An 11711-nucleotide genomic window follows, 5' to 3' on the forward strand; every position below is an offset into this window, starting at 1 on the left:
AGCCCACGTAACGAATAAAATGGCCGAACAAATGATATGAACCTATCTTAGAGACGAGAAACAAGGCACACTAAGTAAGTATAAGGAACCATACTCAACACCTCACTATAGCGGCGTGCAACCCGATCCACACATGATACCGTTGCGGCATATAATATGATCCAAACATGACACTGTTGCGTCGTGCAACCCGATCCAAAAATGATACAGTTGCGGTATGCAACCCGATCCAAACAACATACCTGTGGCGGCGTGCCACCCGATATACACATAATGATCAATAAGGAAATATCCATCAAGACATAATCCTCATACCTACGGAATACCCGAATATCGACCACAAGCACTTCAAGTGCATAAATACAACCCAGGGAGATGGATAGAGCCATGCATTACAAAAACTCAAGCACAAATAAGGTGCAATAAACGACCTGCATCTAGAGCCATCTTGCTCATATAACACCATAAGCTACATGGGATCACAACACATGTGCGAATAATCAAGCCATCTCATAACCCACATGGCATAATAGAGTATTAGATAGAATAACTGACGATAGGAATCACATCCAACACCCGAAGAGTCCTCCATAAGCAATGCTATGCTGAATGAACACACTCGATCTAATGTAGAGCATATATTCACATTAGATCTACTAATGATCCTCAAGACGGTCCTGATCATCCCATACTAGGCCAATAACCTTTCAAGGATCAACAATGACCTTATTCATGACACACACAAGTAGCCGTATGATCCATAACAAACTCCCACAGTCCACAACCAAAAGAACAGAGCGCCTCTCAGGAATAAAATCTCCCATTAGCGACAGTACTAGAATCTTCGTACCTGATTTCAATCTCTAACAATCAAATGACTTACACGTCCCACCTGTACGATCTTCCCGTGGGATATACTACCACAACCTTCTGCACCAGTTAGTAAAATATGAACATCAATGGCCATCAACCATGTTATTTATATAGTGCTAGTCAAGTATCCGCATTTCAATATCCAACAATTCTTCCACAAACACACCATCCTCAAGTTGTCCGAAATAGTGCCAGCATACTCTAAACATCTAAAATCCCCCCTCCTCCGAGATGGTGACATTCTTATCAAAAGCGAATCGCAACCTGGATCCTCAACCTCCAATTTCCATACCTCTCACTACACCTACCATGCTGCTACGCGAGAGTACAAGAATTACATCATAAACCCTGAACCACCAATAGAATAAATACTTCATCAGCTAGAACCCTTTCACTCCACTTATTTCAGAAGAATAATTACAACACGCAACCGAATTTCCATAACCGTAGAAAATACAGACCTCAAGTTGTGGTCGCCATAACTCTTCTGAGATTCATTTACTCATAACAAGACCATCAAAATCAAATACCTCCAAATCGATCAATTCACGGTGGCTGTCAAGCCCACACGTACAACCATGAATCAGCTGTACAACCTTACCACACCGAGGGAACTGATCATTCCCATAACCATGTTGATTCAAACTACTACTAACTGACTCAACTTATTCCAATTTACTCTTGACTTGCTTTTGAAATAATCGTCCTATTCAAACACATAATGGACCTAAATAACACCCATCCCAAGTGACCCGAATCACGATATCACGTCGTCTCAATGTCAATGAATCATCTCATACACTCTTCCATGCACTCAATAGTGTTTCCAACCGATACACCCATTCTGAAAGACCTCCCGTGAATCCGAAACTATTTCTCCCATTTCTCCAATACTGCACCGTAGACCCGATGATAACATAGAAATTCCCTGGGTATTCTTCACACTCTACTACTAAATCCCAGTCTTCATCCACATAACGACCCCAAAATCCTTAGACACCGAACTTTAATTCTTGAACCCACTAGAACCATTATTCAGAGTCACTTCCTCTAACCTGGTCCCGAATATAGTCAAACTCTAGTGCTCTGCTAGCACATGAACACTTCCAAGGAAACAATCAGATGAATTCCTTTCCTTTTATCTTACGTCCATAAGAAGCATCGACTCTGAGTCATCCCGACATTTGCACACGAATCGATAAGGTGAAATGTAGCACATGTACATCAGTTTCCTTTGCCCGAACCCCTGATGTTTTCTTTTCTTAGTCATAATTAATCCACCAATGCACCGATAACCAGAAACTGCACATGCACCCAACCATGTGACCCAACCGTAGACGGTGGGCTCCCCCACTTATCTTTAAGCTACGATCACATAAATTCATAACCCAGAATGACTCCTCCTTCTCAGTCACCATGATCTCGCACCGTAACCCTGCCAAGTTTCTCGAAATCTCTTATTAAACGTTTCATAAAATATTTTGAATTATCAACCACAATCGCACATTCGACCTCATAACTGTCGTACCATCTTTTTCAAGCGATCCAAGCTCACACCGTAGTATATGCCTCCCGCTGGGTAGAAAGTAGAACTCTTTGTAGAAACTTCATCAAAATCACGCAAAAGCTAACCTGCTCACAGGAGATAGCCCATATGTGTAATTCAATATGGACATCTTCCAATGACATTGCCCTGGTTACAACTACTATGAAATTAGTAAACCTTCCTGAGCCCATGCTCGTCTACTGGTTGTAAGATTCCGTTCATTTCCTATTAGCATTAACTGAAGGTCTAACAAAACATTCCAAAACTCGAAGTTATGTTGCATCCCAAAATGATAATCACGCCTTCACACCCCTTTTCATTCAAAGCAAACACCCTTCCGTCATATTCAACCTTCATCAGCACAGTAGCCACCACCCCAATTGAAATTCATAGACTTAGTCATTGTCCACCATGATCCCCAAATCGCTCTAAGCTTTCTAAAAGTATGTGGCTATCCTACTACAGAATTCATACGCTACTCTGCCACTCCCACTTCAGTTAAACCATCTCTTTAAGCAACTTCTCGACCTTTACTATTCATGTTTGACCTGCTAGCAATTCAACCACTGCAAGACACCTCCCGCCATGTCCTTTCTACTCATTTGCTGCCAAAATACAACCTCAAATCATAATCCATCTTTGTAGCACTCGAACATATAAATTGCCACCAACTCTGAGCCTCCATAAAGATCATCTCCCTCGATCCATCAACATTAGAAGCATCGATTTGACCCTGAAGCCGCCATACACTGCCATCTCTGATAACCGCTACTTAGGAACCGTTCCACACCTTGCCCCGAATGCAAATCAAGGAGACAATAACACCGATGAGCCTTTATGCATTCCAATAAGGACGACGACACCACATAACAAATGAGAATGCCACCGAGTTCGATAATATCAAGCCCCGCTACCTCGTCAACCATGGCCTGATCATCCATAGTCCCATTGCCTTTCTTCCGTTGGAATTAAGTGCTGAACCTCTAAACCATGAACCGAGAAATCCTCTTTTTGAGTCATTAACTATCACGACACATAAACAAGCACTCGACCATTTATGCCAACATTGCGCAATAACAACGCATGAACATCAAAATACACTATGCACGGCCTCAAAACTATAGGCAACACTAACATTGGGTTGTAACGACAGAACACCCTTCCACAAGGCGACAACAATAGCCCACCTAAATACGCAAGGAGAAATATCCTGCACCACATCTGCAGTATTATTGCAAATCCTCGATGCCCAATTGATAACAAGCGCTCAACATCGTATAAGAATGAGTAGGAAGAAAATGAAAACATAAGCTTCAATTTAGTTAAATCACACAACGAGGAACCAAGAAGGGAAGTGCTCCTAATAACCCTGTAACATCTCGAAGATAAGTACAAATGTCTCTGTACCGATCTGCAAGACTCTACTAGACTCGCTCATGACTCGTGAGACCTAAGTGAACCTAGAGCTCTGATACCAAGCTGTCACGATCCAATTCCCACTATAGATCGTGATGGCACCCAACATCGTCGTTAGGCAAGCCAACGGTGAACTACCAACTTAATTATTTCTTTTATTATTTTCAAAATCATGAATTTTTATCATATAGAGAATTTAGCGCATCAAAAACATGGGAACTTATAATTGAAGTAGAAATAATAATAAAAGTGTGCCAATGCTAAGCAAAACGACAAACAAATTTGAGAACATCCCAAAACCTGGTGTCATAAGTGTATGGGTATCTACTAAGGAGTACAATAATAATGCAACATCTGTCTGAAATGCAAAATAAACAGGATAAAGTAAGTAAATATGATGAAGACTCTGTGAGTTGCAACACGTAGCATAGAATGCAACTCACCATGATGTCCCCTCAGCAGTTGCGCCTACATACCAAGATGACCACCAAATAAACCTGTCCGATCCTGCACATTTAGTGCAGAAGTGCAACATGAGTATATAAATTAACGCGTACCCAGTAAGTATCTTACCTAACCCCGGAGAAGTAGTGACGAGGGGTCGACATCGATACTTACTAGTGGTCCAATAAAATAATAATATATGAATAGATATGAAACACAACAGTAACCATGGGGTAAAAGTTGTAACTCACATAATCCTCCAAAATTTCCTTTAATGATATAAATCTCTCAAATTCCATATGCTATCTCAACAGACCAGAAATATCAAGTGTACTCTCAAATCGATAAGGAATACCATATAAATGCCAGGTCTAAAAAAGGGACATCTCACGAATATTCGGGCCCCTAGCGGTATTACGCACGATTGATCATACGACTCTATCCAGAGTGGTGTGTACGCTGCCGAGGTTTGACTGGCGCGAACCAGAGATGCATCTTAATATACTGCCAAAGAGTTCGGCCCGATCCACAGGATAGGAAGAAACTTATCGGATCACGGGTCACATGCTTACGACACATGTACATGAGCATAAAGTAAACATGACTTTTTTACTGTTTATCAATTATCTCGCCAAATCACTCAGAGTGATAAAGCTCGGCCTAATATATTCCCGAGCCAGTTTCAATTATAAATTAAATTTATTAAGATAGAAAATTTGGTTCAAATAATTTAAATACATGATAAGATCTTAAGTCTACCTGGACATAAACATGCTTTAGCTACGTATGGACTCTTATAACCTCGTGAGTACGTGGCACCCACAACTAGTAGCATATAACAATTAGATCACCTAGGGGGTAGTTTTCCCCTCACAAGGTTAGATAGGAGACTTACCTCGCTCCGAAGTTCCAATACCTGGCTCCAATGCCTCTCTAACTCCTCAATTCAAAGCGAAAATGATCCTAAGCTAATCAAACAACATGCAAGACTAATAAAATATACTCCAATGCTTATAATTTAACAATTCATAACAATCCTCAACTCCACTTGAAAAGTCAAAAAGTTAACTCTCGGGCCCACATTCCTGGATTCTAAAATTTTTGAAGATAAAGATTACTCATAACACCACAAATTCAAATATATAATTTATTTTCAATTTTATGTCCAATTTCGTTGTCAAAATCCTAAAAATACCAAATTCTAGGCTTCTTCAAAAATCCCACAATTTATACAAATATTCATGTTAAAATCAATATATAATTCATGCATTCAACTTACAACAAGTGGGAATCACTTACCTCATGTTAGATGATGAAAATGGAAGTCCAAATTGTCCTCAAGGTCCAATGAGAGAAATGAGATAAAATAAGCCATAACCCGTTTTGGCTAGCATATATTCTGCCCAGGCGATTTCCACACCCGCGGAACTCCTTCCGCATCTACGAAAGCAACTCGCAGATGCGGCTTCCACTAAGGTGCTGACGTTTCGCTTCTGCGGACATTCAATCGCAGAAGCGCATCCGCTTCTGCGGAAGCCGCCCGCATCTACGGGCTCCCCAGCTCAAGCAACACTCCGCATCTGCGTGCCCTTGACCGTACCTACGGCTCTGCAAGTGCTCTACAACAACCGCACTTGAGATTTCCCAGCCCCAGCCCAATTCCGCTTCTGCGTTCCTCTGCCCGCTTCTGCCAAAACCTCGCAGGTGTGATCACACTAGAAGTCTTAAGCCTCAGCAATTCTTTAAGTCCAAAACTCGATCCGATTCCAATCCGATTCGTACCTGAGCACCCCGGGACCCCATCCAACCATACCAACATATCCTAAAACATGATACAAACTTAGTCAAAGCCTTAACATCAAAACTATGAGTCGACAGTCAAAATCTTTCTTTCAACTTTCAAACATTCAAACTTCGCCAAACGCATCCGAATTACATTTCTAAAACCTTCAAAATGCCAACTTTCTACAATAAGCGTCGAAATGCTTGCAGGCCACCCAATACTTAGCCCGAACATACTCCCAAGTCCAAAATTATCATAATAATCTATTGGAACTTTCAAATCCCGATTCCGAGGTCGTATACTCAAAAGTCAAACCTTGGTCAACTATTTCAACTTAAAACTTCCGAATTGAGAATTTTCCTTCTGAATCAACTTTGAGCTTCCCGAAATTCAAATCTGACTATACATATAAGTCATACTACATGAAGTGAAGCTATTCAAAGTCTCAAACCGCCGAACGACGCGCTAGAGATCAAAATGACGGATCGGTTCGTTCGCCTATTGATGGCTGTTGGCTTTGTAAAGAAATTTTGGATTTAAATGGTTGATTGGTCTAAATCTATTAATAGCTCTCTCTATGTGTTCGGCTTACCTAGTCATAAGGACTAGGTGCCATCACGACTCCTAAGGAGGGATTTTGGGCCGTGACAGTGGGTTATCTTGATTTGGTATTCTTTTACTAAATTAATAATTGTAGATTATTTATTTTGGTATTTGGAGGATTTATTTCAAATTTAAGATCTTTTGGAGCATACATGGGGTAGTTCGATCGAAATTAAAATTACAAATTTGAAGAACTCTTTGTTAAATATCACAAAAGATTATGTCAATCGAGTAGCCTTTGATAAATAATTTAACAGATAGTCGGATGCTGATAGCACAAAGCCACACCAATCTGGTAGAGTTAGGTGAGTAATTGAACAAGCACAAAACTATTCCAATCGGGTAAAACTTATAAATAATTTAACAAATAGGTCGAACGCAGACAACACAAAATTATGCCAATATTATGAGTTTTGTGGACAATTTAACAATCACAAAGTCATGTAAACTAAATAGAGTTTGTGTCATGACCCAACTCCATGTCAGGCCGTGATGACGTCCAACACCGTTGCTGGACAAGCCAACAGTGACCAACTTAGTGATTTCCCATATTTGTTTATTAAGCAATTCCAACATTTAGCTTTACTTACATTTAAAGCATTTGATAAATAAAAGATTTTTAAGGCAAACAAATGGAAACATCTAAAAGCAGTTATAACTATTGAACTACAATCCAAAACTCAGTCTACTAATACGTGCCAAGATCTAGTGTCACAAGTGTGTGGGCAACTAGTAGAATATACAAAAGATGACTATCCTACAACTTGAAACAGAATAGACAGATAAAATCAAAAGAGAAACTCCGGCATGCTGCTGAACGGCTCAGAAGGGGGCAACTCACCGTGAAGTCTCGGTCCAAGATCAGGTATGCGCGCCGTGCGGGTAACTAGATGCACCAACCTCAAATCCTGTACAATTAAGTACAGCAGCGTAGTATGAGTACATAAATAATATGTACCCAGTAAGTATCCTGCCTAACCTCGAAGAAGTAGTGACGAGGGGTCGACTAGACACTTGCTAGGGCCAACAATAATGTAATTAAAGTGTTATGATATGTATGGATATCATGAATAATACTGACAGTTCAATAACGGGAAGAGATACGTTCTTCTTTCATAATTAAAATTTCAATTTCAGTCATATCATTTAACAACTTACATTTCAAGGCATTTAAGTAGTATAAATCACGGAGAGTTCCAAATAATTAACATGTGCAATTATGCCGAGGTCGTACGGCCTGGTCCAACATAATATTAAATTGTGCACTGCCGGAGGGTTGAACGACGCGAACCATAGTTGCATCTATTTACTACCGAGGCGCTCGGCCCGATCCAAAAATAGCAATTATTTTTTTAGGAAACACGAATTCTCATTTACAATAAAGTATTCTACTAACTTCTTTAAATAGGTGAACTTAGCCCCTTTTCGAATTCTTTTATCAAATTTTAACATGATTCGAGTAATTGAATTAGCAAGTAATGGCACAAACATTCCGAATAAGACATGATACCGTTTCTAATCTACCCGGACAATAGCATAGTAGTAGCTACGTACGGACTCTCGTCACCTCGTACGTACGTAACCCCCACAAATAGGTGCACATATTTATTTAATTCACCTATGGGGTTAATTCCCTCTTACAAGGTTAGAAAGGAGACTTACCTCGCCTCAAAGCCTACTTTCCAATTCAAGAACGCACTCAAACCTCCAAATTTGACGCCGAACGACTCGAAGCTAGTCAAACATGACATAAACTAATCAATCTATGCTCAAAAGTTCACAATTCCATCATTTAAGTGATTACCCACCCTAAATTGTAAGATTCCTAAAATTCACCCCCAGGCCCACATGGTTGAATTCCGGAAATTTTCAAAGAAAGTTATTACCTATAACCGTAGGAACATAAATATGTGATTTTTACTAATTTCCATAACCAATTTCATGGTTAAATCTCATTTTTATCAAAAACCTAGGTCTTCCTCTAAGCCCTTGTTTTTCACTAATTTCCACATGTTAATCTACCCATAATCTAAGTATTTAATTCACATTTGGTAGAAATTACTTACCTCCAAAATCTAGTTGAAATCCTCTCTCAAGAAGCTCCAAGAATCGCCCAAGAAGTGAGTGAAATGACTAAAAATTGGTCTAAGTCCCGTATTAAATGAATCTCACTGCCTCCATCTTTTCCGCACCTGCGGTCAAATGATCGCATCTGCACCCTCGCTTCTGCGGAAGTTCCTGGGCCGGATGGGCCGCTTTTGCGGATGTTTTATCGCTTCTGCGGTCCCGCTTCTGTGGAGAAGGGGCCGCTTTCGCAAAATTTGGGGCTGCCCTCATTCGCCGCATCTGCCAGCTCGCACCTGCGGCTAACCAATCGCAGGTGTGGTTATGACAGATCTGGTGCACTCAGTTGTAGTTCCAAATTCTCAACTTAGTCCGAGCCTCGGGCAATTGGCACTCGGGGCCTCGGGGGCTCCAACTAAACATACCAACAAGTTTGGAATCATAAAACATACTCGCTCGAACTCACGGAACGCCCAAAAAAACATTAAAACTAAGAATCACACCCTAAAACCAATTGAATCAAACTTAAGAACTTCAAGTTCTTCAATTTATTTCCAATGAGCCGAAACGTACTTATACTACTCGGAATGACACCAAATTTTACGTGCAAGTCTTAAACGACACTACAGAACTATTTCCGATCTCGGAATTTCGTTTGGACCTCGATATCACCAAAACCTTCTCCAAACCAAATTTTAAAGAACTTCTAAAACCTTCAAGAACCAACTTTCACTTTTAGGTGCCAAAATGCTCCCGGTCATCCAAAACCCGATCCGAACATACGCCCAAGTCTAAAATCACCATACGAACCTATTGGAACTGTCAAATCCCGATTCCGAGGTCGTTTACTCAAAATGTTGACCGAAGTCAAATTTGGCCTTTTAAGCCAAACTTAAGGAACCAAGTGTTCCGATTTCAACCAAAACTCTTCTAAATCCCGAACCATCCATCCCCGCAAGTCATAAATCAATAAAAGCAAGTACATGAAGTCTTATTTAGGGGAACAGGGTTCTAGAAAGTAAAACGACCGGTCGGGCCGTTACATTCTCCACCTCTTAAACCTAACACATGCGACAAGTCGACATGATATCTCCGGAGCATAGACACGTGAAAAATCGGATGAAACCCTGATAGGCTGGGAAGTAAAGCAAGCTCATAAGCAACCTCTCCAACCTGCCTCAACAACTCAAATGGGCCTATAAACCTTGGGCTCAACTTGCCCTTCTAATCAGCGTAACTCTTTTGTCTGGACTGTGCTGTGCGAAGTCACTCCTGAATCATCTTTACCTTTTCCAAGGCATCCTTTACTAAATCCGTAGCATATAACCTAGCCTCGCCTGGCTCAAATCACCCGATGGGAGAACGACATTGCCGACCATATAAAGCCTCAAATGGAGTCATCTCGATGCTGGACTGATAGCTGTTGTTGTAAGCAAACTCAACCAAAGGCAAAACGGATCCCACTGTCCCCCAAAGTCAATCACACATGCTCTTAGCATGTCCTCCAATATCTGAACTGTGTGCTATGACTGCCCGTCGGTCTGTGGATGAAATGCTATGTTGAGCTCTACACGGGTCCCCAACTCTCTCTGTACGGCTCTCCAGAAATGTGAAGTGAACTGAGGGCCTCTATCTGATATGATGGAAACAGGCACACCGTGAAACCGAACTATCTCCCCAATATAAATCTGGGCCAATTTCTCTGAAGTATATGTAGTCACAACCGGAATGAAGTGTGCCGACTTGGTCAATCTGTCGACAATGACCAAACTGCATCAAACTTCCGCAAGGTCCGCGGTAACCCAACTACGAAGTCCATGGTAATGCGCTCCCATTTTCACCCAGGTATAGTCATTTGCTGAAGTAGGCCACCTCGCCTCTAGTGTTCATACTTGACCTGCTAGCAATTTAGACACCTAGCCACATACTCAACTATGTCTTTCTTCATCCGCCACCACAAATAGTGCTGTCTCAGGTCACGATACATCTTCGTAGCACCTGGGTGAATAGAATACCGAGAACTATGTGCCTCATCTAGAATCCTTTCCCTCAAGCCATCGACATTAGGAATACATAGACGACCTTCGAGTCGCAGAACACCATCATCGCCAATAGAAACCTCCTTGGCACTACCTTGTAGTACCTTCTCTCTAAGAACTGCCAAATGTGGGTCATCAAACTGCCGAGCCTTGATCAGCCCCAATACTGAAGACTGGGAAACAACACATGCAAGAACCCGGCTGGGCTTTGAATTATCCAACCTCACAAGTGTGTTAGCCAAGGACTGGATGTCCAAATCTAGTGGCCTCTCCCCTGCTGAAATGAATGCCAAGCTACCCATACTCGCTGCCTTTCTGCTTAAGGCTTCCGCGACCACATTTGCCTTGCCTGGATGATAAAGAATGGTGATGTCATAATCCTTCAGTAACTCGATCCATCTACGCTGCCTCAAATTAAGATCCCTCTGCTTGAACAAATGCTGTAAGCTGCGATGATCAGTTAAACCTCACATGACACCCCATACATATAATGCCTCCATATCTTAAGAGCATGAACAATCGTGGCTAACTCTAGATCGTGCACAGGGTAATTCTTCTCATGAATCTTCAGATGACGTGAAGCATATGCAATAACTCGCCCCTCCTACATCAATACACAACCCAAGCCAACGCGTGAAGCATGGCAATATACCGTATACATCCATGAGCCGAAAGGCAACACTAGAATCGATGTTGTAGTCAAAGCTGTCTTGAGCTTCTGGAAGCTCGCCTCACAATCATCGGACCAATGTAACGGAGCACCCTTTTGGGCCAATCTAGTCAGAGGTGCTGCAATGGATGAGAAACCCTGTAGAAACCGGCAATAATAACCTGCTAACCCCAGGAAACTCCTGATCTCGGTCATAAAAGTGGGACGAGGCCAACTCTGAACTACCTAAATCTTCTTGGCATCCACTTTAATACCCTCTTCTGATACAATATG

The sequence above is a fragment of the Nicotiana tomentosiformis genome, chromosome 7, assembly GCF_000390325.3.
Source record: "Nicotiana tomentosiformis chromosome 7, ASM39032v3, whole genome shotgun sequence".
In the NCBI taxonomy this organism is placed as follows: domain Eukaryota; kingdom Viridiplantae; phylum Streptophyta; class Magnoliopsida; order Solanales; family Solanaceae; genus Nicotiana; species Nicotiana tomentosiformis.